Raw genomic sequence first — 27,726 nt, 5'->3', positions numbered from 1 at the left:
TTCCACCTACCCTATGCATCTCCCCTTCCTCCTTTCTCTCTTTCCATTTCCTCCTGACCCTCGCTCACCTATTCCCTCCTCTATCCAAGTCAGCCTATCCTCTCCCATGCTCATCAGTACATGTAGACCCTGAAATATAGTTCAATAAAGAAAGCCGGTACTATGCCCACAACATACCTGTCGTGCAGGGCAGGCTACAGTTCATAAGCTTGAAAATAATTTATTTCCCCTGATGTATAGGCCACCATGCAAAGCAGATCGATAATACAGTATACTACAACACAAAATACCTGTCATTCAGGGCAGCCTACATGTCAGGCTGTGGAAAACACTTTCTTGCCCTTGACATATAAGCTACCATGCAAAGTAGGTTGATTTGGCAGGCCAAAGCCGACCCATGCAACATGCCTGTAATACAGGGCAGCCTGTAAGTCACAGGCTGGAAGACACGTTTTTGCCCACTTGCTCCTCTTGGAGCTAGGAGGTTATGAACCTCACAGCACTGGTACTCATGAGGTCTGCCACTTGTGTGTCAGATTTGGGTGGAATCGATCCAGGGGTTTGGATGGAGACACAGATGTACACACGTATATTATCCTTTATGCATATTACAAATAGGAACAAGGCGTACTTCTGTAGTTTTTGGTTTCTCTTGTATGAAGCAATGTAGCCAACTAAGATAGTAGATCGTTAATTTTCACAGGTGCCGACGGCGTGGGAATCTGCTAACTACGTACTCGTGAGTAACACTGTGACCAGACGTTAAAAACAGCCATTTGAACTAAACTCTGTAAAATTCTGCCGCGCGAATGGCCTGGCACAGGGGAAAAGAACCGGACGCGACTGCACTTTTGTTTTTGCGTGTTAACTGGCGAACTGCACCGCAGGGACTTGTTTGGCGACCAGGTGCCCATTATTTGCGTGCCGCTGGCGTTGTCCCAACTTCAACTCGCGCGTAAAAATCCGGCTACTGTCAGTAATAGCGGCGTTAAATGAAAGCTGCGCTGGCGGGACAGCAGAGTCCGGTGCTCCACTCTATTCCAGCGCGTACGTGCGTGCCTGTGTGTATGAGCGAGCTTTGTCCAATCAGGAGAAAGCTGGTTAGTCGCCAGGGCATACGGAAAGGGGATGCATCGGGAGAGAGCACCAGCCGGCAGCGTGCAGTGAATATAGATAAGTGCAGGGGGACGTCGCAATCTAATTGAAAAAAAATGTAGCAACTTTTATCGTGGTGCTACGATACGTAAACCTGAGTGTGTAAAATGTTATCGTCCTGTGCAGCGAAAGGAATAAGGTGCTTAAACTCTTAATTTTAAAGGGAGACGGAGCTAGAGACAGATTATCGTTTGTTCGCAGATTCTTGTGCAAGTGAAGCTGGAGTGAGAAACTTATCTGTAGTCGGTAAATCTAGTTTGTGCATGTTTCTTGGACTGAACGATTTAAGAGTCATTTATTAAAACAGGAAACCATCGGCTCATTCTGTATGTTTTTATCTTTACTTTCTCAGTTTGCCAGATTCACACAACAGCAGCACAGTTAAAACTCTCACCAAAATCCGAAGCGAAAAACGGACATGCTTCGTCGTCTTTTACTACGCGGCGACTCTACGTCAAACATCGTAAATTACTCCATAAATTTTAGCAAGTCTATGCTCAGTAATATGTATTTATATCTCCTTGACACCTAGTCCATGTCTAACACAATTACATTCAGTTAAATCTACAAATCTACGAGGATATGCTGAACAGAATTGCCTCCGAATTTTTTATGTGAAAACTCTTAAAGCTTCATTTAAAATGCTTTAAAGGTTTCACATATAAAATTCGGAGGCACTGCTTTTCAGGAGATGTTCGTAGACTTGTATATTATTTAAAAAACCAAGGCTATTGACGTTCTACATCTTTAATTGTTCACATACATGTTTATTTCTCTACATACTCTCCCTGGCGATGAACACATTTCTCCCAACAAGAGACCAGTTTGTTGATATCGTAGAGTGTTTGACCGTGACAAAACTACAACCTCATCTCTGCTTTCATTGCATCTTAAATATCAAAGTGAGGTCTTCTAAGAGTTTTTTAAAATTTGTAAACAGATAAAATCGGATGGAGCCAAGGATGATTAGTCTCAGTGAACAGAAGGCTTTGGGTTGTTCCAGATGTCGCAACGTTCGTGTGCGGTGTGACATTGTCGTGGTGAAGCAGAGGGTTTTCCATGTGTGGATGAACTCTTCGAATTCAAAACTCATGCACCGACATGGTTACAGTAAACACCGTCAAGATACAGGCAACAACTCTAGCGGAAGAGGGTTGCAAATATGTAGAAACGAAGAATAAAGATATAGAATGTTAATAATATTTGTTTTATACAAAATCTGTAAGAGTTTTCACATTAAAAAATTCAAAAGCAATAGTTTTCAGCACGGCCTCGTATTACAGGGCGCTTCCATGATTTTACTAACTTTCAGGGATCATGGAGAAGGTTAAATCTATCATTTTGAGATACGAGACGCTGGCCCGGAAATGGATAAGTCGAAAGTTATAAGCGAAAATCGTACTGATACCTTTAACAGTGGAAAACGTGGACCGGTACTACTGTTGTTGAGATTGTAGGGTAGGTAGCTTTCAGAGGTGGTTTTATGGGACCAATACAAGAAAAAAATCTCCAGTAGATGTGGGTTCTGAAGTGCATACCTTAAGAGCATTCAGCACCTCTTCGTCTTCGCTACCTCTTCTACTGAAGAAGTGCCTGTAGCCCTTAAGGTATGCACTTTGGAGGCCATATTTAATGGACTTTTTCTTGTTTTGGTCCATACTGCCTCATCCAAAAATATGCAAACCAAGAGCTAGCAGTAGAAGAGATGTGTTTCGCTGTATCCCAGATGAATAAACGCTCAGAGGTCTTAAGGTATCCATTTTAGAGCCCATATTTACCATACACGTTTTGTTGTTTTGGTCCCTACTAACACCTCTGTAAGTTACCTACATTACCATATTACGAACAACAGTACCGGTACACGTATTCCATTATCAGAGGTATCAGAACGATTTTCGCTTATAACTTTCGTTTCTAACTTTATCCGCCAGGCTTTTATACGAGATGATATCTTTCTTTTATGAACACTCATTCAAATTTCCCAAACATTCTCTTTCCATGGGGTACACCATCGCGTTACGATATTAGCAACTCGTCTCTTACTTTCTTATTGCCATTGCTATGTGATATGGCCTCCAAACGGTGGAGCAATGTAGTTGATGGTCGCTCTAACGACTTTTCTATGGTTGCTCTTATATATACATTGAGTGTACCTAGTAACATCCAAAGAATCTGAGTTCCACTCGGCTACCCTATTACTGGTTTTATATAATCATCCCATCTGATACTGCTTCGTAGTATTACCCCTAAATACTCGTCCTTATACGACGTGATGTGCTCAATATGTTCACCACCAATCTTCTAATCAGACACTATACGGTTATTTCTGTTTTCTTATAAGCGTTATCTTGCGTTTATCCGCCTTTAAATACAGTTGTCATTCATTGCACCAAGCGGAAATTTTTTCCAAGTCATTATGCATTTCCTTACGATCGTCAAATTGTTATGTCTATGACTAAAGTCAAGTCTGAATTGCATTGTTAATAACATAACAGGGAAGTGTTAATGTATTGTTAATAACAAAACGGGGAACTGTTTATAACAAAAGAGGCAACAATATGGTATTTAGGCATGGCGAGAGGAGCCACAGACCCGAAGCAGGCCGGCTGGCCGACGCAAGGCTGATAGGCCTCAAATACAGAGATATGTAAACACGCAGAATACGGCGCTGCTTTCGGCAACTGCTATACCAAACAACAAGTGTCTGGTGCGGTTTTTATATCGGTTACTGCTGCTACAATGGCAGATTATCAAAATTTGAGTGAGATTATCGTGGTATCATAGTCGGCGCACCAGCGCTGGGACTCAGCATCTCCGAGGTAGCGATGAAGTGGGGATTTTCCCGTAAGACCATTTCATTAGTATACCGTGAATATCAGGAATCAGGCAAAACATAAAATCTCCGACATCACTGCGGGCGGAAAAAGATGGTGCAACAATGGGGCCAACAACGACTGAAGAGAACCGCTCAGTGTGACAGAAGTGCAAACCTTCCGCAAATTGCTGCAGATTTCAATGCTGGGCCATCAACAAGTGTCAGCGTGCGAACCGTTCAACGAAACATCATCGATATGGGCTTTCGGAGCCGAAGACCCACTCGTGTACCCTTGATGTCTGCATGACACAAAGCTTTACGTCTCCCCTTGGCCCTTCAACACAGACACTGCACTGTTGATGACTGCAAACGAGTTGCCTAGTCGGACGAGTGTCTTCTGAAATTGTATCGAGCGGATGGGCGTGTACGGGTACAGAATCCATGGCCCCTGCATAACAGGGATTGTTCAGTCTGGTGGAGGCTCTGTAATGGTGTGGGGCGCGTGCAGTTGGACTGATACGGGACCCCTGATACGTCTAGATGCGACTCTGACACGCGGCACGTACGTAAGCATCCTGCATGCATTCAAGTCCATTGAGCATTCCGAAGGACTTGGCCAATTCCAGCAGGACAATGCGATACCCCACGCATCTAGAATTGCTACAGAGTGGCTCCGGGAATACTCTTCTCTGTTTAAACACTTTCGATGGTCGCCAAACTCTCCAGACATGAACATTATAGAGCATATCTGTGATGCCCCGGTGGCCCTAAACGATACTACGCAGGTGTACCAGTTTCTTTGTCTTCAATGTGTAAGCTCTCAAGCCACAAAGATGGCTCTGTGTACTTCTGACAACGGGGTCTTTGATAAGGATTAGAGCTAAAGTTAATAGGTGAACATCACTTCTGGTTAGACAGAAAGCGTGGGTCGAGAGGGAGACAGAGAGAGGGCTTTCTGATGGGGACAGCATTATGTCATGAGAAGCCAATACAGGACTTTGGATGCAGTGTGTGACCATATTAAGAGAGGTGTCTCCACTCCCCACCCAGCCTCTGAATAACTACTGAAGAATAGTGTTCAACTATGGCCAATAAGGAGGCAATTAGCCCTCGACATTGCGACATGGCATCGCCGGCAGAATCGAAAGGGAGAAACATACAAAAGTCGGCAGCAAGACGCTCCGACAGGAGAAGATCTGTATGAGAGCGCTAGAGAGAAGTCTGAGACGAGGTGCTGCAGGGAAAGCCAGGGTTTGTTGCAGGGTTAGCAACTGCAGATGATGGTCAGATAGGCAGCAGCCGTGGGACTCTGAGTTCTGAGAGAAGACGGAAAGGCGATTGTCATTCAACGTTTCTGTATCAGAATTGGCCGCTCATTGGAAACGTCTCAGCCAGAGCAGTTACGATTTCATTCTTGGTATTTCATAATAAATTTCAGATTGATAAAAGTTTCTGGAGAGTTACTTTAGTTATCTCCCAGCCATTCTACGTTCCTACCAGAGATTGTAACTTCTTAGGTAGATCAAAAGTCTCCCTCTCCTTACGGTCAACCGGACCAATCGTGTGTACGAATTGTGTAGCTCAATCTTAGTCAAAACGCTCGCTTGGGACGAGACAGAACCGTCAATGCACACACACTACTGTTTGGAAACAGTAAAACATCGAGATCGAGAGATGTGATCGCGATGAAGTCTATTCCACTGATTACGGACATGAAACTACACAAATGATTAGCATTATAGACTGGTGCATGCTCCATGGCTGTGGAAATTCCGTACGCAATAGAGTCACAACGTTCTTCGATTAGGAGTGCTAAATGTCGTGGCATGGAGTCAAAGAGCGCCCCAATATGCTGCTGTGGAATACTCTGACATGCAATTTGTAGGCGCTTCCATAAAGCATTACCTGTTGCTGCAGGAGAACCTGAACGAAAAAGTTGCCGACTTACCATATCCCAGATATCTTCTTTGGACATGTCAGAGGAACAGGCAGCTCAGAGAAGCAGTGGTATCCGTCCTCCTTCACATAAGGCTTGCACATTCCTCGCCACATGTAACCGCGCGTTGTCCTGCTGAAATATAGCATGTCGAACGGCCTGCAGGGGGGCAGTGCCTAGGGCTGTAAAACCTCCCGGATGTAACGATAGCTGCTCAGATTTCCTTCAAGACGTAGGAGGCGAGAGCACACGTTACAGGCGTTTTCCCGCTATGCCAGTCAACAATACAGTCTACCCGACTGCGTTCATAACGGCGGCGTCAAGCGCGTAGACGGCCATCACTGTACGACGAGTTGAAGCGAGACCCATCCGAAAACACTACATTTTGCCACTCAGTAAGGACGTTCACATTCCAATTGCAGTCTGTAGCATTAGACTGGCCAATGGAAGCCGACAAAATGGCATGCGCGCCACCAGTCTAACCCGCAGAAGACGGCGTCGAACGGTCGACGCAGACATGTCCACACCCGTTGAAGTCCTCCAGCATCGCACCAGCGTTGTGGACTAAGCAGACAAGATGGCGGTCGTCTAGCGCTGCGGTCAGACTGTGTCATCCTGTGCCCTTTCAGAGCTGTGTACTGCCTTCTTCTCTCCACTACTTCCACATACGCCACACTGTTGAAACTGCGTGCCCTGTACGAGCCGATAAGTAATGGAACGACGGACCCACCTCTCGGTTACCAATCAACGCAAGTTATTCCATCCTGTGATGCCGGCGAGGCATAGTGGCACTTGGTTACACGTTTACACTTCGTACGACGGCTCCACACTGACTGACGCTGCATGACGCTGGCCTGTTCGATCATACATTAGAGGGCGCTGCTGGGCCTACGTCCACCCCACCTCTCTGTCATTTAAATCACATTGCTTTTCCGCTGTTCTACACGTTCTCTTATAATGGCGTATTGCAGACCATTGCTTCTGAGTTTTTTTACATTTTTAAACAATAGTGCAGTGTAGTAGATTTAATCAGCTCTGACTTTATACAGAGAGCATCACAGATCCTATCAGGTTTCCCTGGGTGCATCTGACCTTGTGTATTGTGTATTAAACGTGGGCCTAGAAACGCCGGAGAGACTTCGTCCCGCCGTAGCCCTCAGAGGTTCACAACGTCACAACAGGCCACAGCAGTCCACCCATCCCACCGCTGCCCCACACCGAACCCAGGGTTATTTTGGGGTTCGGCCCCCAGTGAAGCGAACCCCGTTAACGCCTCATACCAGACGACTGTAACCCCAATGCTTGTGTGGCAGAGTAATTATGGTATACGCGTGTGTAGAGACAGTGTTTGCGCAGCAATCGCCCATATATTGTAGCTCAGGCAGAATAAGGGGAACCAGCCCTCATTCGCCGAGGCAGATGGAAAACCGCCTTAAAAACCATCCACAAGCTGGCCGCCACACCGTACCACGATACTAATCCGCCGGGCGTATTTGTGCCGGGAACCGGCAAACCTTCCCGCTCTGGAAGTAGCGAGTTAGACCGCGCGGCTAGCCAGGCGGTCCCATCTGACCTTAGTTTCATTTTTGTGGGAAATTCGCAGTCTATTATAGTATATCGGGTCCTGTAGTCCAGATTCATCGGGGAACTCTCATACGTGAAGCTACTGTGTATCTTCATATCTTGCTTATTATTCGACAAGTAATACAATGTCGATAGTCTTTCTACCTGTTCACTAGCATATACGTTAGCAGCCATGCGTTCCTCTCGTATATCGGTAAACATCGTTCACATCAGTTACAAGTTACATTAGCTGCCTCTCTGTGCACCCGTTTGATCAGTACTGCTCCAACAGAATACACTGATCCATCAACCGTTTCATAACATTCCAAATGTGTTACAAGAGGCATGAAGGGACAATTTACCAATGGGCTGGCAGAGCTTTGAAGGAGCAGTTATCAGACAACACTGACAAAATGAGTATAGGTCCTATAAACTCTATTCACTGGCGGTTGTAGTTTGTCTTTGCTTAGGAATATAGCAGCGCAGACGGAAAGTACTTTTTTTTTGTCTGCAGCATATCTTATTGTGTACTTACTGGTAAAACGAGGAAGGATATTGCTTTGACGATAATGCGGATGCGTTTGAGGGTCGTGTGCATAGTGCGCCATTGCACGCGACATGTGGGAATATACGGCGACTGCTCTACAAGGTGAATCACGATGAGCGCTCTATTGACGTTGCTGGGAGAAACGTCAGCACAGGTGCGCGCCTTACAAGTTTCATACGGCCGTGGGGCGCTGGACCTAATGAAGACGGAAGAGTGCGCTCTATATTTAAAACCACTCCCAGCAGAAATCCTGCTCGCAGAGTCTACGGGCTGCGCTGTAACTACGTCTGGTTTGCAAGCAACCACTTTTCTCGTGTATGCGGCAGCTTTAGCAGAACGCATTTTCTTTCGAGTTACAGTCGTGTTCACGGAAAATGGGAGAAAACTACAACGACGGTAAAGATGTTGCGAACGTCATTTTGTGATCCTCGGATGTGTAATCGGAAGAAGTACATTGCCCCTTGATCATGGTTCAAATGGTTCAAATGGCTCTGAGCACTATGGGACTCAACTTCTGAGGTCATTAGACCCCTAGAACTTAGAACTAGTTAAACCTAACTAACCTAAGGACATCACAAACATCCATGCTCGAGGCAGGATTCGAACCTGCGACCGTAGCGGTCTTGCGGTTCCAGACTGCAGCGCCTTTAACTGCACGGCCACTTCGGCCGGCCCTTGATCATGTAAGGAAGATAATATGGCGTACGCGATATCCCAAGCCACGAAAACATTTCTGTTTTATCATAAACGGTAAAGACTTGGAAACAATGCTTTACGCATCTTTTAAGATACACGTACCTGAGTATTCTTCAACGTATTACACATACATAACTGTTTTGCCCAACAAGATGTCCCAACATTTACGAATTTCTAAAAGTAGTGACGATGTGCTCTTCTTAGTGGCGTATAACAGCAGTTTTTAGGGCGTACAACAGCAGTTTAAGACATTAGTCAGGAAGAATCAATACGCAAAGTAGTGGGATACAGAAGTATTAAGGAATGACGAGGTTCGCTTTAAGTTCTCTAAGGCTATAGATACAGAAATAAGGAATAGCTCAGTAGGCAGTACAGTTGAAGATGAATGGACATCTCTAAAAAAGCCATCACAGAAATTGGGAAGGAAAACATAGGTACAAAGAAGGTAACTGCGAGGAAACCATGGGTAACAGAAGAAATACTTCAGTTGATTGATGAAAGGAGGAAGTACAAAAATGTTCCAGGAAACTCAGGAATACAGAAATACAAGTCGCCGAGGAATGAAATAAATAGGAACTGCAGGGAAGATAAGACGAAATGGCTGCAGGAATAACGTGAAAACATCGAAAAACAAATCATTGTCGGAAGGAGAGACTCAGAATACAATAAAGTCAAAACAACCTACGGTGACATTAAAAGCAACGATGGTAACATTAAGAGTGCAATGGGAATTCCACTGTTAAATGCAAAGGAGAGAGTGGATAGGTGGAAACAATACACTGAAAGGCTCTATGAGGGGGAAGATTTGTCTGATGTGATAGAAGAAAAAACAGGAGGCGATTTAGAAGAGATAGGGGATCTAGTATTAGAAACAGAATTTAAAAGAGCTTTGGAGGTAGAAATTTGTGGTAAGATCTTATAGGACCAAACTGCTTAGCTTATCGGTCCCTAAGCTTACACCCTACTTAATCTAACTTAAACTAACTTAGGCTACGGACAACACCCATGCCGGAGGGTGGACTCGAACCTCCGACGCCCATAGACCACGCGGTTACCCCGCGCTGCGACTTTGGAGGATATAAGTTCAAATTAGGCAGAAAAGATGGATAACAATCCATCAGAATTTCTAAAATCATTGGAGGAAGTGGCAACAAAACGACTATTCACGTTGGTGTGTAGAATGTATAAATCCGGCGACATAACATCTGAGTTTCGGAATAGGCATCATCCACACAATTCCGAAGGCGGCAAGAGCTGACAAGTGTGAGAATTATCGGACAATCAGCTTAACAGCTCATGCATCCAAGTCACTTATAAGAGTAATGTACAGAAGAATGGAAAAGAAAATTGAGGATGTGCTAGATGACGATCAGTTTCTCTTTAGGAAAGGCAAAGGCACGAGAGAGGCAATTCTGACGTTGCAGTTAATAATGGAAGCAAGACTAAAGCAAAATCAAGTCACGTTCATAGGATTTGTCGACGTGGAAAAAGTGTTCGACAGTGTAAAATGTTGCAATATGTTCGAAATTCTGAAAAAAGTAGAGATGAGCTATAGGGAGAGACGGGTTATATACAATATGTATAACAGCCAAGAGGGAATAATAAGAATGGACGACCAAGAACAAAGTCCTAGTATTAAAACGGGGATAAGACACGGATGTAGCCATCCGCCCCTACTGCTCAATCTGAACATCGAGGAAGCAACGATGGAAATAAAAGAAAGGTTCAGGAGTGGAATTAAAATTCAAGGTGAAAGGATATCAATGACAGTATTCGCTGATGACATTGCTATCCTGAGTGAAAGTGAAGAAGAATTACATGATCTGCTGACCGGAATGAACAGTCTAATGAGTACACAGTATGGACTGAGAGTAAATCGAAGAAAGACGAAGGTAACGAGAAGAAGCAGAAATGAGAACAGTGAGAAACTTAACATCAGGACTGATGGTCACGTAGTAGATGAAGTTAAGGAATCTGCTACCTAAGCAGTAAAATAACCAATGACGGACGGAGCAAGGAGGACATCAAAACCAGACTAGCTATGGCAAAAAAGGCATTACTGGCCAAAACAAGTCTACTAGTATCAAACATCGGTCTTAATTTGAGGAAGAAATTTGTGAGAATGTACGTATGGAGTACAACACTGCATGATAGTGAAATATGGACTGTCGGAAACAGAAGAGATTCGAAGTATTTGAGATGTGGTGCGACAGACGAATGTTGGAAATCAGGTGGACTGGTAAGGCAAGGAATGAGGAGCTTTTACGCAGAATCGGTGAGGAAAGGAATATATGGAAAACACTGATAAGGTGAAGGGACAGGATGATAGGACATCTGTTAAGACATGAGGGAATGACTTCCATGATACTAGAGGGAGCTGTAGAGGGCAAAAACTGTAGAGAAAGGCAGAGATTGGACTGTATCCAGCAAATAATTGAGGACGTAGGCTGCAAGTGCTACTCTGAGATGAAGAGGGTAGCACAGGAGAGGAATTCGTTTCGGGCCGCATCAAACCAGTCAGAAGATTATTGAAACTTTTTTCGTACGTCAGTACATGCTGCACTTTGCACAGGAAAATGGGAAAACGAATTCCTCAATCACGTTTGAGTCGTTTTATAGCGAATCCAAAAGATATTTTGCGGTGATGTCTTGTTGTAAATGACATGTGTATCCAATATTTCGCACCAGGAACGTGAAAGCAGGAAGGACTGTACGAATAATTGCAAAATCGGTTTCGTTTAATGAACAGATTTTCCTAGCTGCAAGATGGGTAATTTTTATTGATTATTTGCAATGTGTAAAACAATACCTTGTCTAATACTATGAAAGTATTCAGGATAGGATTGTTAAAAAAATTGTGGAGTTGTGAGGAAAGCTCCGCTTTTTAGGGTACTGCTCAGTTCGCGCATCACATTGGGTTGAGCGTCGGTTACGTTGTCAAAGCGTTGACCCTTCGTTTGGATTTATGCACTTTTTCGTTTTGTTGTAGGTTCGTACTGATAATATCAAGTCTCGTTACTCGTGATGGTTTCTAACAGAACAGAAGTGTCCGCGTTTTCATTTGAATCGAGTCTCAGCAGACGTCCACGCGTCAGTGTTTTTCTTCAAGGCTAACCTTGCACAAGCTATTCTCGTCTTCAAAACATTCCGGAGAACACTTGAACACGCGATTTATAGATGCTGCGATCTGTGGCACTACCACTATGAGACACTACGGTCGTATGTGTGCTACTTCACGCTGCCTGCTAATAACTGTCTGGTCGAACAGACAGACGTTGTTTAAAGTTGCTAGGTCAATATGCCACCGTAGTTACTGCAAGTTACTGCAATGACGTGGCTTGCACGTCCCTAATAAAAACAGCATTGGAACCTTTTGGGCGGACGGTGTATGCCTTACTGTATTAATGTTATCGTCTTGCAACTAAAAATAAAAATATCTGCAAACAAAAATATCTGCAAGGTACTGCAATGACGTCACTTGCACGTCCCTAATAAAAACAGCATTGGAACCGTTTGGACGGACGTTGTATGCCTTACTGTATTAATGTTATCGCCTTGAAACTAAAACCAAAAATATCTAAGAAAATGTTTACGGAGAGGATTCATATGATAACATTCTATATTAATAAGCCTATTAGTAGTAAGAGATGTTTTGGAGATTGTAGTGTAAGAGGGAGAACGTAAAGCTAATAATTTCAACTGTGGAACACTTTTGTTGAATTGACTTAGCGAGCTTCGCAGAGGGAGAGTGTTCGTGAGATGCTTATCTGCCTAGAATCACGCAACGGCTAATGAGACGGAAGTATTACAGTGAAAACAACGTGCTATGCATGTAAGACAGGGTGTAGACTCATTAATATCTCTTTATAGAGAGTAGGAGTTAAAAATTTTCTATGCGACGCTAAAAAGACTTAGGGGCGCGACGCAACCAGCGATACAGGGAAGAGCGGTTCTACAACCGATGTAGCATGCCGTGACATCGGTAGAAAGAACTTGAGGAAGGAAGGTTAGTATTTAGAGTCCCATCGAGGACTAGATCATTACAGACGGAGAAGAATCGCAAATTAAAAAACAATTAATAAGGTAATCAGACGTGTTCACCTCTAGAAAACCATCTCGGTATTTGCCTTATGGGATCTAGGGAGACTCCGAGAAATGTTTGCCTGTGTCACCGAATAGAATTCGGAATCATTATCCTCACGAATGTGTGTGCAGTGTTTAAAACACTGTGAGTCGTCACTAAGCATTCCAGCAGCGAACCTAAGGCATCTATCTTAACTGCGGACCTAGTGCAATGCTTTCAACCCAAACGTTCAATATGTTTTGGCAAAAGACTTATGTAAAGTTCATTGCGTTGACAGCGCACGAACTTGTGTTCACCAAATGCCACCCATAGTGTATGAAGATGGTTATTATGGACCGAAACCGGCTATGATTGTGTCATAAAAATATTGTCAAAAATATACAAAACTTTGTATTCACTATCTCTGTATTTATAGTGTGTTATTCTCCATCCATGGGCTTCTACCGTCGGCACGGAGACATGCCGTATAATAGTAGTAAAATGGAAACAAATGCAATGATAAACATGAACGTTAACAAGTATATTTTGTTGACAGCGAAACCTACATCACTTTTTAATGGACGTAACGAATAGTGCATTTGTTGCGTGTGTAGTATTTATGGGTCTCATTGATTTACCGATTAGCTTAACGTCAAAGGGAACAAAGCAGGAACCACACCCTCAGGGGTCCAGTGCCACGCTTGCTGGTAATTATTCAGGGCCTTTGAAGTTTAATATCCATTTAGCAGTCCTGACATTATAAAATGCGGTAATGAAAGACTCATTTTCATGCTTCGTTTGTAATTTATGCTCTGCGGCTTTAATATTGTTTATGGCACTTTTGTAATATCAGATTAAAGGAAAGTGCTATTTTTTGGCTGTTTTCAGTGTCACTGTATGCGAAGTGCTTCAATATTCGCACTTTTTCATGATACTTTAGTTTCTTGATCGTCAGTTGTCGGAAGACTTTATCCTATCAATGTGTTTTCTCCAGTTCCTACCGACACCTGGGAACTAGAAGTTCTGCAATGCCAAACCAATCATTCGTAAATATTCGAGTCGATGTTAAATGTTCAAATTATTTCTGCTACGCCGATCAGTGGAGCAGTTTCTCGTCGAAGGTGAGTACCACCGCACTCGTTAAAATGGGACCTCACAATCGACAGATAAGACAGGAAATAACATGAATATGTCATGGCACTCTTAAATGACGGACTTTCCCCATACTAATCCTTACCCCGCATTCGTCTGACTGCGGGGTGGAGCTTGCTACCTCCACCACTCTATTGCGGCTGAAGAAAAGGTGCACCGTAATAGTTTCATCTACGAAAGACATTGTTACCTCTTGAGACAAGCTGAACAAATCGTTTAGGGACTGAAGCAGTACTTATCTGAAACTGTTACTTTTCAGCTACGAGCATAGCTTTCAGTGTTCTTGCACTCCTATCAAAAGTTTTGATCAGCAAACGCGACAGAAATACTTCCAAAGGAACGCACAGTTTAGATTCAACTCAAAATGACACAAAAAATACCGAGAGAGTCAGCTGATGTGACAAACAACACGCAATAATTCGAGCTCTAAAGTCTGACAGCTGGGATGTAGTGCGCTAGATTGTGAATTGGCCACCGAGTCGTTACAAGAAATTTACAATTTACAATGCAAGTGATTACAATCTAAACTCAAAATTCAAAGAACCAACCCATGAGAGGAGCATATTTAATTGCACAGCACTCTACCTGACATTGTTATGTTCACCCTGCTATACAACTAACTTCAGTGTCACCAGTTTTCTCATATAAGATTATATAAAGCATTAATTTCTTTTATAACCCTCCAAAATTAATTATTGGTGGGAACAAAGGAACGGATATTCTGGAGAGATAAGAGATGTGAGTACCAAAATAATTATTGAATTTATTCACTTTACCAGAGACAAATTAATTACATTGTTATTCCCTAAGTGGTAAGAAGAGAACAGTTAAAATCTACACAGAAAACATGGAAATAGCTTTTTGACGTAAGGCACTCTCCCTGTCCAGATGTAGTGCTCAGACGCAAAGTGGCAATCACGAAAGGTGCGATCTGGTAATCTAATGTCGCGATCTCTACAGCTCTAGCAAGATGGAGCAAGGCGCTACCGGGAAACACAAGCCCGGTCAAAGTACGCCGGTGCTGCGTATATTTACCAACAATAATTATAATTGTTCCCGGTGTTGTCGTCGACTGCCTGCATTACTCATGGGTTGCTATGTAGATGATCCAACTGCAACTGCTACGACGCGCGATCGTATACCACCCACCGGAAAGGTAAAACCACTGTCTCCATACTCCGTAGCGGATAATACAGAGTAATACGACTGCTCGCTAAAGCACTGAGAACACGAATCGCTTTTTCTCAGATCGAGCATAGCGTCAGTTTCACCTACTCTGCACCAGCGGCTGCCCGATAATCTTCTTGCAAAAAAATTTCCGCCACTCCCCTACCTTCCCTCAAACATTGTGTGCGCTGGAATCATCGCCCCATGTAACACGATTTCAGCCAATGGCTGGCTTCTGTGAGTTGTTCTGAGTTGTTCTCGAGGCTTCTCCATCGCTAAAGGAACCATCGGAGTGTTTCTGCAGAATTCCGCGCCAAGAGCAGGGGTGTGAGGACCTTTTAAGGAGCGCACCTCGATAACACGGCCCACAGTGGCGCCAGACCCGTCTTTTGTATTAATACGGCGCCTTCTCAGCTAAAAACTGAGTCTGGACTACCTTTCCACGAAGTGGAGAAATCGCAGCTTTGAGTTTTACGGTGCGAGACGAGAGCGCCACCCCACTCCCGCGCTATACAAAGCGTGCCGGCCGCCGGGGGCGGCGTGTCCGCTGGCTTTCTCTCGGTCCGAGCGGTGGAGGCCGCTACAAACCGCCCCGACTTGCCGTAACCTCGTTTCACGGCGCAGTGTGCGCTGTGGCTCGCTCACAGAAACCGAAGCTAACTGAATTTTTTTATCTGTTACAAAATTTGCTATTTGCAAGAAATGTGACATTTAATCGCAGCTTGCTATGTTTGCTTTCGCCGGAATCAAGATAACTAAAAAAAATTCAAAATGATTCCACAAAACCATTTGCAAAGTGCTTAGGGGTGTATTAAAAATGTAAGATGAGAGAGTGATGTGGGCTTGCACTCATTGGGGAGGGGCCACATCGGCTGCTACCTTGCAGGATCACTCACGAGATGAAAACGTTTGCCAAACACATCTTCTAGAGCCAACTATCAACTCTTTATAGAGTACAGAACAGTGCCCAAAGACAGACTTGTACGCAAGAACACCACCATGAAACACCAGAAACTTCAAAAGTACCGTAGACCGAAAGGCGGTCAACAGGTTACAACGCCAGCTGATGAAAGAGTGAAACTGAATGACGCTTCGTATAGTCTTCCAGAGATGCAAAGAAAGGAGCTTGAGGCCGAATGTCCCACACGCAACAAGGATCATTACAGACCGAAAACAAATTTGGATTATATGAGAATTTCCTTTGTCTTTCTCACTTAAAATGTTTTATTAAAGGTACGTAGTATCTTTACCAGATTTTTAGTGTGAACGATCAGTGTTTGTTTCACCATGTCTGTGTATTGTGTAGCCTATCTGACTGATTCGTTCAGTCTGTCGTCTGTTGTGAAGCTTTAGTGTCGTCCGCCATCGCATCAGCTCGCTTACTGACGTCTGAGCGCAATGTTGCTCACCCTATCAAACTCCGTTTTCCCGAAAACGGTTGCGAGTTTGTTTTCCTGTTCACAAAAGTTGAAGTCCTAGTCGTGCCCTGCACATCCGGTGAAAAGGAAACAAATTGGTGTGGGTAAGTTCACACGGCTCCTTGTCAGGTTTCTCACTGCTGGTGAGGGTGATGTTTTGGCGGACGAGCTTCAGCGACTCCCATCTGCAACACTGTGTCTGCTGCAGACACACAGTGATGAAAATATCTTGCGGCTGGTCAGAGCAGAACAGAGTTAAACGTTTGTTAACGTTTCAGGTAATTCATTCTGGCTTTTCATGACGAGGCCAGCAGGATCAATTGCATTTTGCGTTTTCTCTTTTCGTTATGATCACGCAATCATTTCGTGGCTATGGTTCAAATGGCTCTAAGCACTATGGGACAACATCTGAGGACATCAGTCCCCTAGACTTAGAAAAACTTAAACCTAAATAACCTAAGGACATCACACACATTCATGTCCTAGGTAGGATTCGAACCTGCGACCGTAGCAGCAGCGCGGTTCCGTACTAAAGCACCTAGAACAGCTCGGCCATAGCGGCCGGCTCGTGACTATATTATACGTCTTTAATACGTCAGGACGACTATTGGCACCAACCCCGCTTCCCTTTTAAATTATCTTTGCCAATCGTACCATGGCGTATTACTACTTAGTTTCATGGCAGAAGAAAGTAGACGTTTGAGAATACAAATAGTCTTTTCTTTGAAACCGAAATAATTAAACATGTATTAAATTCCTGAACCAGTAGGGTCAATTTCTCTTGCAACTCAGATCTCGTCCACGTAAATTTCAGACCAGGCCCGAGAACGTGTCTATAGTACAGCGCTAGTTCTCTGCCACAGAGGCGATAGAGGACTCACGCAGTAAGAACACTCAATACCGCGGATAGGGGTGTAAACTAGCTCGCGTCCGTAATGGAATACTAAACGTGCACCCCGGGTAACGCTAAATGAGCTAGAACGAATAGGCAGCCAGACCAGATATTGCATATCCTGGCTAGAAACATGGAGACAAATCAAAATCAAAAAGCTTTAAAAATGGACCTTTTCAGAACCAACTGATTAAAAGACTTGACCCTTCAATCTGAGCATGCCATTTGAACATAGAAGGTATTAGCCGAGCTAAAAGCCAAAAAATGTTCAAATGTGTCTGTATTCCTAAGGGACCAAACTACTGAAGTCATCGTTCCCTAGACTTACACACTACTTAAACTAACTTGAAGTAACTTATGCTAAGAACAACACAGACACACACACATACCCGAGGGAGGACTCGAACTTCCGGCGGGAGGGGCCGCGCAATCCGTAACATGGCGCCTCAAACCGCACGGCCATTGCGCGCGACCCGAGCCGAAAGCGAGTACCTATCTAAACTCCTTGTAGTTCTAAAACAGGAAACACATGCTCCAACTATGGAAGACCTGCGCAGAAGAAGTAGGATCCATGGCTACGATCTTATGGGTGCAACATATCACAGTGTGCATGGTGTTGCCACCTACGGAAGGAGCAATATCTAGCTCATCTCATTTCAACAAATACAGAAAACAGAAAATGAGATCCATTATGTCTCTGCGCAAGTGGAGGAGACCATTATAAATAATTTTCACAAGCCACCAAATGTGCCATGGCCTCTAGATCTTCTGCCAATTGTACGGCTGGTCCCGGCGGAGGTTCGAGTCCTCCCTCGGGCTTGGGTGTGTGCGTTTGTTAGGTTAAGTAGTGTGTAAGCTTAGGGACTGATGACCTTAGCAGTTAAGTCCCACAACATTTCACACACATTTGAACATTTTTTTCTTCTGCCAATTACTGCCCACCCATCGATTTATGTTGGAGATTTTAATAGTCACCACGGTTACTGGAACTATGCACAATTTCCCACACAGCCAGAAGACGCCAGTAATCCTCGATATGGGGCTCTTGTCCCAATAGTGGCATCTGTACCACGACACAGATTGAGTTTCCAAAGGGCTGATTGGCGGAGTTTTGCTGACCACCTAGATAAATATATATGTTTTATTCCACAGAACCTAAAAACTACCCGCGATTTGTCGGGGCTGTTCTTGCTGCTGCTAGAAATTTTATTACTCGTGGTTACAGAAAGGAATATATACCATGCTGGAATGAACATTTTGAACAACTTTATGAACAGTATAGCGAAACTGGCGACAGCGACACTGTAGACGATCTCCTCCAAAGCCTTGAGGCTGTTAGAAGCGTACGATGGTGTGAGATGGTAGAAAAAGTAAACCTCAGACATTCAATCAGAAATTCATGGAGCCTTCTGCGTAACCTCGACGGAGCCTCCAATAAACCCTGCCAGAAACCTGGTATTCCAGGTAACCAAATCGCTAACCATAGAGTTGAAACATCTAGATCATCCCATGACAAACAATATACCTCTAAAATAAAACAAAAACTGCCTCCCTAAAAGGTCAGTGCCCAAACGAATCCAATTTCTCTTCACCATTTACACTAACTGGATTGGATGAAGCCATGAAACAAACGAAACATTGTAAAGCACTTGGTCTGGATGAGAGATACCCGGAATTCTGATAAACATGGGTAATGGTGGAAAAAATGGCTGGTCCGCTTCTACTCCAACATCCTAGACAGTGGATCACTCCCCATCGAGCTAAAGAGAACAAAAATAGTGGCGATTTTGAAACCAGGTAAACCAGCTGACCAACCTCAAAGTTTCAGACCAATTTCCCTTTTAAGCTGTACTTATAAACTCTTGGAGAGGCTCATCTATAATAGAATTTGTGGCTCCATTCTGGTACATTTCCCAGCTGAGCAAGCGGTTTACAGGCCACAGAGAAGTTGATGCGACCAGGTACTGGCCCTACCAACTTTCACTGAGGCTGGTTTACAAGAAATCATGAAGACATCTGTCCTTTCGTAGGCCTAACCGCGTTGTATGACACCGTCCGGAGAGACGGGATGATAAACAAATTACTAAAAACAACCCGACGCCGAAAAATTATCAGTCTCATCAACAACATGATAAACAATTGATATTTCCTTGTTTCCTTGGGAGAAAACGAGAGCAACGAGAGGAAATTAAGCAATGGTCTACCATAGGGCTCCGTCTTAGCCCCCTTTTTTCACCCTACACTACTGGCCATTAAAATTGCTACACCAAGAAGAAATGCAGATGATAAACGGGTATTCATTGGACAAATATATTAGAACTGACATGTGATTACATTTTCACGCAATTTGGGTGCATAGATCCTCAGAAATCAGTACCCAGAACAACCACCTCTGGCCCTAATAACGGTCTTGATACGCCTGGGCATTGAGTCAAACAGAGCTTGGATGGCGTATACAGATACAGCTGCCCATGCAGCTTCACCACGATACCACAGTTCATCAAGAGTAGTGACTGGCGTATTGTGACGAGCCAGTTGCTCGGCCACCATTGACCAGACATTTCCAATTGGTGAGAGATTTGGAGAGTGTGCTAGCCAGGGCAGCAGTCGAACATTTTCTGTATCCAGAAAGGCCCGTACAAGACCTGCAACATGCGGTCATGCATTATCCTGCTGAAATGTAGGGTTTCGCAGGGATCGAACGAAGGGTAGAGCCACGGGTCGTAACACATCTAAAATGTAACGTCCACTGTTCAAAGTGCCGTCAATGCGAATAAGACGTGACCGAGACGTGTAACCAATGGCACCCCATACCATCACGCCAGGTGATACACCAGTATGGCAATGACGAATACACGCTTCCAATGTGCGTTCAACGCGATGTCGCCAGACACGGATGCGACCATCATGATGCTGTAAGCAGAACCTGGATTCATCCGAAAAAATGACGTTTTACCATTCGTGCACCAAGGTTCGTCGTTGAGTACACCATCGCAGGCGCTCCTGTCTGTGATGCAACGTCAAGGGTAACTGCAAACGTCGTCGAACTGTTCGTGCACATGGTTGTTGTCTTGCAAACGTCCCCATCTGTTGACTCAGGGATCGAGACGTGGCTGCACGATCCGTTACAGCAACGCGAATAAGATGCCAGTCATCTCGACTGCTAGTGATACGAGGCCGTTGCGATCCAGCACGGCGTTCCGTATTACCCTCCTGAACACACCGATTCCATATTCCGCTAACAGTCATTGGATCTCGACCAACGCGAGTAGCAGTGTCACGATACGATAAACCGCAATCACGATAGGCTACATCCGACCTTTATCCGACTGCTACGGTCGCAGGTTCGAATCCTGCCTCGGGCATGGATGTGTGTGATGTCCTAAGGGTAGTTAGGTTTAAGTAGTTCTATGTCTAGGGGACTGATGACCTCAGATGTTAAGTCCCATAGTGCTCAGAGCCGACCTTTATCAAAGTCGGAAAAGTGATGGTACGCATTTCTCCTCCTTACACGAGGCATCACAACAACGTTCACCAAGTAACGCCGCTCAACTGCTGTTTGTGTATGAGAAATGGGTTGGAAACTTTCCTCATGCCAGCACGTTGTAGGTGTCGCCACCGGCGCCAACCTTGTGTGAATGCTCTGAAAAGCTAATAATTTGCATATCACAGCACCTACTTCCTGTCGGTTAAATTTCGCGTCTGTAGCACGTCATATTCGTGGTGTAGCAATTTTAATGGCCAGTAGAGTATATATCTCCGATCTCTCCAATATAAGGTCAACAAAATTTTTCTACGTGGACGATATCGCTCTTGCTTGTAGAACCAAGGATCCCGGACAAGGCGAGGCAATTCTCACAGAAGATCTACCCGTTATGTGCACCTATTTTAAAAAGTGGGGACTTAAATCCAGTGCAAATAAAAACTAAAGTATGTATATTCCATCTCATCAACAAACAAGCAAATGTGGAGCTCAGAGTGAAACTTAACGGAAACACTCATTGCCATAACACGTATCGTAAGTTCCTTGGTGTCACCCTTGACCGCATCCTTTCGTATAGGAAGCATCTTGAAAATATTGGTGCCAAGATGAAAACGTGATAATATTATTCAAAAATGTGTGGAATGGGCCGGCCGAAGTGGCCGTGCGGTTAAAGGCGCTGCAGTCTGGAACCGCAAGACCGCTATGGTCGCAGGTTCGAATCCTGCCTCGGGCATGGATGTTTGTGATGTCCTTAGGTTAGTTAGGTTTAACTAGTTCTAAGTTCTAGGGGACTAATGACCTCAGCAGTTGAGTCCCATAGTGGTCAGAGCCATTTGAACCATTTGTGTGGAATGACATGGGGAGCTTCAGGAGATACCTTGCGCACATCATCCATTGCGCTGGTCTTCTGAGCAGCCGTGTATTGTGCCCTGATGTGGCTAAACAGCTGCCACAACAACTTGATCGACGTCCAGTTGAACCACACTGTGCGGTTTATAACTGGGGCAATCCGATCAACGCCGATTCATTGGCTTCCTCTGCTGAGCAACATCTATCCACCCGCAATCCCCAGAAGCGAGGCCTTGCTTATGGAATATCGCAAGCTACAGGAGAACCTGGAATTACCCATACTGGAAGACATACCAAGTTTACGATGAAATAGATTCCGCTGAAGAAACTCAACATTATGGCAAGCAGAAGAGTTAGATGCCAGTAACACTGGGGTGAGAGATCTGTTGAACCAGAGCTGTCAACTTACTGAAAATCCTGAAGGGCGTGAGTGGTTTCGAAAGTATAATTGTGATAGTGCTGGAATAGAACTCGACAGGAAACTGTGGGTCAAACTGAAAAGAGCTCGCACTGGGCATTGACGATGCGCAGACTCTTTACAAATGGGGTGCTACAGAGTCTCCAGTTTGTGACTGTGGGGCTCCAAAACAAAGCACATTAGAGATGAATGCCCCTTGCGTTCTTACCAGGGGAGATGGAGCGACCTCATGAAAGCTGACGATACGGCTCTTACTTGGATCAGAAACCCGGGTATTGACAATTAGTTAGTTTTGTATGTAATTTTGTATTTTCATATTTCTGTTATATTGTTATATACCTGTAATTTTAAACTGCATATGAGCCATAAGAATAAATAAATAAAATCGCGGATACAAATCACGGTCGGAATAAAGATATGCACTAACATGCCACAACAAACAGGTTCTGGCATTAGTTTTGTCAGACCTCATACACATGAAATCAAGTACGTAGTAAACTACACACTTGCGTTTCTCCTCTATTAATTGCCTTTTTTGTTCTGTTCTTCTGTGTTTAATTATGAACTGCTCAAAAAATCTTTTATACCACGCTATGATGTGCATATATATATGCAGGCTCAGTGAAGTTCAGCACAAAGCGCCACCGAATGTAAACAGGATTTGTACTTCAGTCTGTCAACAGGCCCTGGAGAGTCATTCGAAGCCACTTTACTGTAAAAAGGTCTGTCAGCTCACTAATTTGTCTGCCGTAATGGCGTAATCCACAGAAAACATTCGAACATTTATTAGCTACCAAGAAGCACAAAACATCGATCTGCACCGAGCGCAGTTGTTAGGACACTGCACTTGCATTAGGGAGAACGACAGTCCAAATCCACGTGCGGCCATCGAGATTTAGGTTTCCTATTATTTCCCTAAATCACTCCAGATATATGATAGGAGTGGTTTCTTTAAAAGGGCACAGCCGATTTCCTTCCCCATCCTTCAAAAACAATCCGCGATTGTGCTCCGCCCCTAATGACCTCTACGTCGACGGACCATTAGGCCCAAATCTTCCTTCGTTCGAAAATTGCCTCGCATGGTAATCTTTGGCCGCTACATAGAAATTATGGCTCGTAGATACGCGTAGGGTCTGCTGCCGTAGCCGAGTAGTCAGTGCATCTGACTGCCATGCAAAGGACCACGGTTCAATTCCCTGTACTGCAAGAGACTTTCCGCTCCTAGAGGTAGGAGCTGCTCGAATGAGAAGTAGCGGCTCCAAGGTTCTGGAAGTCAACAACGGCCGGGAAAATGGTGTGCTGACCGCATGATCCTTAATACCACTTCCGAATGACACCAAAGGGTATAGGATGACGCGACGGCCAGTCGGCCACACGCGGTCGTCTTGGCCTGATCATGGAGTTCATTTACAGTTTTAGGCACTTCCAGGGAAGTGATAACATATAGACGTCTTGAACATCTTATTCCAGGAGGCAGGAATGTCTGCGGTATCTTCTGATATGGGCCCTGCTGACCATGCGAGTAAACAGTAGAATTTGGTATTGCGTCGTCTCAAGAATCCTCCTCACTTACTAATCGGTCTTTGGAGGGTGGCTGTAGAAACTTGGAGCGGGCCTCTAAAGCAAAATCTCGATCATCTTGTGGACAGTACACCGGGAAGGATCACAGAAAATCACAAATGCACGGGTCGGAACAATGCAGTACTGAATGTTGTTGTTGTTGTTGTTGTTGTGGTCTTCAGTCCTGAGACTGGTTTGATGCAGCTCTCCATGCTACTCTATCCTGTGCAAGCTTTTTCATCTCCCAGTACCTACTGCAACCTACATCCTTCTGAATCTGCTTACTGTATTCATCTCTTGGTCTCCCCCTACGATTTTTACCCTCCACGCTGCTCTCCAATACTAAATTGGTGATCCCTTGATGCCTCAGAACATGTCCTACCAACCGATCCCTTCTTCTGGTCAAGTTGTGCCACAAACTTCTCTTCTCCCCAATCCTATTCAATACTTCCTCATTAGTTATGTGATCTACCCATCTAATCTTCAGCATTCTTCTGTAGCACCACATTTCGAAAGCTTCTATTCTCTTCTTGTCCAAACTATTTATCGTCCATGTTTCACTTCCATACATGGCTACACTCCATACGAATACTTTCAGAAATGACTTCCTTACACTTAAATCAATACTGGATGTTAACAAATTTCTCTTCTTCAGAAACGCTTTCCTTGCCATTGCCAGCCTACATTTTATATCCTCTCTACTTCGACCATCATCAGTTATTTTGCTCCCCAAATAGCAAAACTCCTTTACTACTTTAAGTGCCTCAATTCCTAATCTAATTCCCTCAGCATCACCCGATTTAATTTGACTACATTCCACTATCCTTGTTTTGCTTTTGTTGATGTTCATCTTTTATCCTCCTTTCAAGACACTGTCCATTCCATTCAACTGCTCTTGCAAGTCCTTTGCTGTCTCTGACAGAATTACAATGTCATCGGCGAACCTCAAAGTTTTTATTTCTTCTCCATGAATTTTAATACCTACTCCGAATTTTTCTTTTGTTTCCTTTACTGCTTGCTCAATATACAGATTGAATAACATCGGGGAGAGGCTACAACCCTGTCTCACTCCCTTCCCAACTACTGCTTCCCTTTCGTGTCCTTCGACTCTTACAACTGCCATCTGGTTTCTGTACAAATTGTAAATAGCCTTTCGCTCCCTGTATTTTACCCCTGCCACCTTCAGAATTTGAAAGAGAGTATTCCAGTCAACATTGTCAAAAGCTTTCTCTAAGTCTACAAAAGCTAGAAACGTAGGTTTGCCTTTCCTTAATCTTTCTTCTAAGATAAGTCGTAAGGTCAGTATTGCCTCACGTGTTCCAGTGTTTCTACGGAATCCAAACTGATCTTCCCCGAGGTTGGCTTCTACTAGTTTTTCCATTCGTCTGTAAAGAATTCGTGTTAGTATTTTGCAGCTGTGACTTATTAAACTGATAGTTCGGTAATTTTCACATCTGTCAACACCTGCTTTCTTTGGGATTGGAATTATTATATTCTTCTTGAAGTCTGAGGGTATTTCGCCTGTTTCATACATCTTGCTCACTAGATGGTAGAGTTTTGTCAGGACTGGCTCTCCCACGGCCGTCAGTAGTTCCAATGGAATATTGTCTACTCCGGGGGCCTTGTTTCGACTCAGGTCTTTCAGTGCTCTGTCAAACTCTTCACGCAGTATCAAATCTCCCATTTCATCTTCATCTACATCCTCTTCCATTTCCATAATATTGTCCTCAAGTACATTGCCCTTATATAGACCCTCTATATACTCCTTCCACCTTTCTGCTTTCCCTTCCTTGCTTAGAACTGGGTTGCCATCTGAGCTCTTGATATTCATACAAGTCGTTCTCTTATCGCCAAAGGTCTCTTTAATTTTCCTGTAGGCGGTATCTATCTTACCCCTAGTGAGATAGGCCTCTACATCCTTACATTTGTCCTCTAGCCATCCCTGCTTAGCCATTTTACACTTCCTGTCGATCTCATTTTTGAGACGTTTGTATTCCTTTTTGCCTGTTTCACTTACTGCATTTTTATATTTTCTCCTTTCATCAATTAAATTCAATAACTGAATGTTATACAGGAGAAAAATCTGATTTCTCAGATGTGCATTTTAGAAAACAATGGTTTTTATTTCACAGTAGACACTTTTTGAATTTCACACGTCTTATTCTTTCATTCCCTGTATCCTTGAAACCAAGGCCATTAATGTTCGCAGATATGTAAGTTCTTAACATTTTACATCTGAGAATACGTCTTCTTCCTGTAACCTCTGGTAATTCCTATCTACCCAATCGAATGCCTTTTTTATAAATTTGTAGATACTGTTTCCTTTGACAGATTATAAGACGAAACAAAAAAATTCGTTGATTCGTGCATGCTACTCGGAAGTTATCTATACAGATGTGCAACACTTGAGAACGAAAGTAACTTAGGAGTGTGTCTCACTGTCAAGTAATATAGTTCGGCGAAACATGGACCATATATAGAAAGAACTGCTACACTATAGTACAGGAGGTAACTGAAAGAAATACGCAATGAGACGAACATAAATGACACTTTTATCCAAGGCAATAATTACGCTGAAGTCATGTCCGACAATGCTGGCCGTACCCTCTTATGGCGAGAGGTGGGAACACGTAAGACACCCAGGAACGTTGTTTAACGTGGTACTTTTGGTAGTACAGGTGTTACGGTGTATAAAACTGTGCTATTACCCATGTGCGCTTTTTTCTGGGGTCCATTCGTCCCTGACTTCATTTTTATGGAAGACAATGTGCCGCAGCATCGGACAGCGCAAGTGGACGTGGTTTTGGAACAAGAAGATATTCGGCGAATGGAGTGACCCGCCCGTTCCCCCGCCGTAAATCCTATCTACTACGTATCGAATGAGTTTGGGAGATGTACTGTAGTACGTACACATGCATCTAACAGCTGTCTACCGCTCTGGTGCAGGAATGTAACGTCCTAAAAATATGGTTCAAATGGCTCTGAGCACTATGGGACTTAACTTCTGTGGTCATCAGTCCCCTAGAACTTAGAACAACTTAAACCTAACTAACCTAAGGACATCACACACATCCATGCCCGAGGCAGGATTCGAACCTGCGACCGTAGCAGTCCCGCGGTTCCGGACTGCGCGCCTAGAACCACTAGACACCGCGGCCGGCTGTAACGTCCTACCACGAGAATTCCTTACCAGCTCTCTGACCTCCATGGGAGCTCGTTGCAGAGTATGCATCTCCGTCCGTGTTGATCACACACCCTATTAAGAACCAGTATCACCGTTTGTAACGTCAAGGAGACCAGCGTGCATCGCGGAGATTTCAGCATAATTATTTTCTTTGAATAAAAACGTCATTACTGATTGTCTGATTGTGTTAGTTTCGTCCGTAAATTTTGCACACCATGGTGCTGACTGATGAAAATAATCTGAATTTTTCGTACCAGACCTTTTACAATATCAAAAACCCCAGTTCGTCACTCTGTTTTGTCATCTATCGGTAATATCCTTGAAGAATCTCAATATAAAATCACTGTTTCTGCTAAATTTCTATTGAATTTTCATCCAGTGTAATTCATCTACCCTACTGTCATCACTAGCATTATATGACGTGAACAGTGCTACTTACTCGACCGTTGATTCTTGATGAAGTATAGCTGCAGGCGCTCCTTGAACGTGTTCTCGTTGACGTAATACTCCACACGGACTCTGCAAAAAAGAAAGTTAATTGTTAGTTGCGTTTTTCGTATTTTAATGTTGCTGTGACTTAGTTAAAAATGGCTCTAAGCACTACGGGACTTAACATCTGAGGTCATCAGTCCCCTAGACTTAGAACTACTTAAACCTAACTAACATAAGAACATCACACACATCCATGCCCGGGGCAGGATTCGAACTGGCGACCGCAGCAGCAGTGCGGTTCCGGACTGAAGCGCCTAGAACCGGTCGGCCACAGCGGCCGGCTTTGCCTTAGTACAGCGTTTTTATACAGACGGTGCCAAAGAAAGCGTTAGCGA

The 27,726-nt window shown here is 44.0% G+C and overlaps 1 protein-coding gene across 1 annotated transcript in view; it reads right to left on the bottom strand.

The window, feature by feature from the left end:
• LOC124792676 (potassium channel subfamily T member 2) overlaps window positions 1-27,415 on the bottom strand; it is a 691,963-nt gene extending 664,548 nt beyond the window's left edge. Inside the window, exon 1 of the mRNA XM_047257958.1 lies at window positions 27,339-27,415. The gene's annotated coding sequence lies outside the window, so the exon portion shown is untranslated. The remainder of the gene's footprint in view (window positions 1-27,338) is intronic.
• Between the last annotated feature and the right edge of the window lie 311 nt (window positions 27,416-27,726).

The sequence above is a fragment of the Schistocerca piceifrons genome, chromosome 1 (genome assembly GCF_021461385.2).
Source record: "Schistocerca piceifrons isolate TAMUIC-IGC-003096 chromosome 1, iqSchPice1.1, whole genome shotgun sequence".
Classification (NCBI taxonomy): Eukaryota; Metazoa; Arthropoda; class Insecta; order Orthoptera; family Acrididae; genus Schistocerca; species Schistocerca piceifrons.
The sequence above is the reverse complement of the archived record's forward strand: the minus strand, read 5'-3'. Positions and strand labels throughout refer to the sequence as shown.